Raw genomic sequence first — 3,042 nt, 5'->3', positions numbered from 1 at the left:
AGAAGTCAAACATGACTTGTATTCATCTTTCGTTATCGATATATATTGAGTATTACAATTTTAATACAGTTTTCCTTTCTTAAAATGTGTATACACTTTTTGGCACTCTCTGTATATTGTGTACATTATAGGAAGTCACTAAAAATAAGTTTAAAAGTATGATATTTTAAAATATAAATATTCTAATATCTTTTTCTACCCCAGTGGGTTTTGTTGCCCACCCCTAGGGTACAAACGAACCACTCTACTCTAGCGACCACCTCCTGTTTCCACATCCACCAGAAAGAGCTCCAGCTCAATCTGATGTCTGAAGATTCACTAAGCACCGAATAAATTAATAAATCAGAGAATAGGCATGGCCCGCCAGACACTTCAAGACTTACCTGCTGCCACTGGAGTGTTCTAAGACAAGCAGGAAACTCCATCAGAAAGCGACAGGGCATTCTCTTAAACCCACGAAATGCCGCTGGTAAAGAATTTTGTGGCTTTGTGTGTTCTCTAGACAGGAGGCCTTACAAAACATAATGTCAGATAGGGAGTAACAGTCTGTTTTCAGGGTTTGTTTTTGAGAAAATTGCTTACCCATGGCTTTGCAGCCAACCACACTACCTCACCTCACACATAATTATACAGAGGCTGGAGGTGGAACGGCGCTTCAGGAGGTAGGTGAGGCCAGAGCCTATGGTACACATATCAGAGAATTTCTAACCACCAGAGAGCCCGTCAGACAAACAGAAGCACATCCTATAAACAAGTCATGTTTGAAATGTTGTGTGTGTCAGTTTTATCTTTTTTCAATTAACTGATTAAAAACTTACAACTGTTGTCAGAGAAAAATATAAGGCTGATGTCAAATTCTAATTAAATGAACCTAAGCTATATCATGTCACATCTTGTTTTGTGGTGGCCTTTGTCCCAGGCATTATTTTATTAATCAGAGATTTAAAATCTGTATAGTGTTAATTGTAAAAAATTGTCCACATCAGGAAGTAAACAACACTTGCATCTCATTTTCTATGTTGCTTCCAACAAATGCCAGGAAAACTCAAAGCTCCAATGTCATGCTTGGTGGGCACATAGAAATGTGCCAGAAGTGTACACATCTTGCAAGGGAAGTTTAACCAACAGAACCTTCTAGAGAGCTTCTGGGGACCTTTTAAAAATACTCCAGATTGGTTTCTAAGAAACAGATGCATGCTCTCTCCTCTGTAAACTCCATTCCCTTTGACTTCTAGGTGTGGCTCTGTTGCACCCAGTTGTAAGGAGAGACCTTTGGGAAACTTCCCCAATGTGGCTAAAGTCTCCTATGAATGACATGTAGTGATTTTTTCCACCCCAGGACAACAGAAAGGACTAATAGACTAAGTGGTCACTCTTCTTAATTCAGAGGTGCAAAGATTACCATTCTCTTTCCTGAAAAAATAGACATCATATTTGTAGAGATGGAGAATGAGTGAAATCTGTAGTCTTTCTTGTGCCTTTTTGTTTTGTACATATGTATAGACAGATTAGGGAGAAACTTGTCGCTTGACCTCCAAAGTAAGGCAGAAGAAAATTTTAAGTGCATTTCTCCATGGCTTCACCAATTTCTGTCCTAATTAAAAAGGTCAGAACACGGTCTCCTCTTGCTGGAAATATCCCAGCAGCCTCTCCAAGGACTTGGATGTAGGCTGGGAACAGAATCCTTCTGTCACTCACAACTTGGGCAGAGATGCAGGCTGCGTATCCCTTCCCAATGGTGTTTTTTCCTTTCTTCCTTTGTTTTAGAACCTCTGATTCTTAGTGAGTTATGTGATCTCACCCCCCAAAAAAGACCCTGTTTCCTAGGTTATTTTGTTTATTTTCCTGATCCCTCTTTAAAATGCTATTTAGTGATGGAAAATGACATTCTACTTGGAAATAATATAGTGATACAAAATTTTTCAATAAAGCCTTGTCATTTTATTCAGGATATTGAAAAGGGTACTGTGATATGAGGAATAGTGAGGTAATATCTTTGATCTTCAGCTGTGGTGTTAAGCAGTGCCTAGAGGAAGACGCTGCGTTTGTCTCTGAAGTTCGTGTGGAGCTTCAGGAACCGTAATGTGTCTCCCCGTCTGGTGGTAGAAGGGACTGGTGGGCTAGGAGTGAAAGGAGGAGTAGCGTCTGTTATTGGTGGAAATGTCATGAGGGCCGTGGTAGTTCTTCTGTTCACTGGTGGTTCCCTCCGACAATACTAAAATCAATACAAAAACACATTTATAAATATTCAACATATAAATATTACATAGCTATGACTTGCATAAATATTTTTAAGTTTATATAGGTAAGGAGGGAAGAATTTTCAGCTAATACCATATATTTTTTAAAATTTTCATTAACTTATTACGAACTTTCTCTACTTCTTTGTATGTGTATGACAGTTAATCAATGAAATTTCAAAGGTTTTTATTTGATCTTTAAAAAAATATTCAACTATTCTTCCAAACTTGCTCCAGCCAATCCTCCTGGGGAGAACAACTAGAAGAATTGGACCCTCCAAAATTTAAAGCATCTATTTGAAGGCAGTAGAATTCTAAGAAAGTGAGGCTCTATGGACTGAAGGTTGCCATGATGCAAGCCTCCCAGGGGGCTATTTGAGTGTTTTCTCAAGGCAAGTGGTAATTCCAAAGTAGTGGCTGAAAGGCTGAGAAGCTGAGCAGAGCTTTAGACAAACTCACAGGGATGGGGAGTAAAAATTCAAGTTCAGGAGAAGGGGACCTAGTAAATAAACAGACTTACAGATGGAACCCCAGGGACCTCACCCTGGGAGTAAGAATGACCCAGGGGTACTTGTTCTAATTATCACAGTCTCTGATTGGAATAGGTGATCTGTCAATGTTGTGCTCATAGCCTACATGCCCAAGAGAGACAAAATTGAATTCTCTCTGGAGGAAGACAACTTCATCCAGAATCTCAAGTTCTCTTTACAGTTTTCAAAAACAATGTTCACTGCTCAACCAAAAATAACTAGGCTAGGGCTGGCCGCGTGGCCCGTTGGTTAAGAGCTGGCTTGGCCCGGTT

Source organism: Hipposideros armiger, unplaced genomic scaffold (genome assembly GCF_001890085.2).
Source record: "Hipposideros armiger isolate ML-2016 unplaced genomic scaffold, ASM189008v1 scaffold_552, whole genome shotgun sequence".
Classification (NCBI taxonomy): domain Eukaryota; kingdom Metazoa; phylum Chordata; class Mammalia; order Chiroptera; family Hipposideridae; genus Hipposideros; species Hipposideros armiger.
This window is presented reverse-complemented; position numbering follows the sequence as displayed.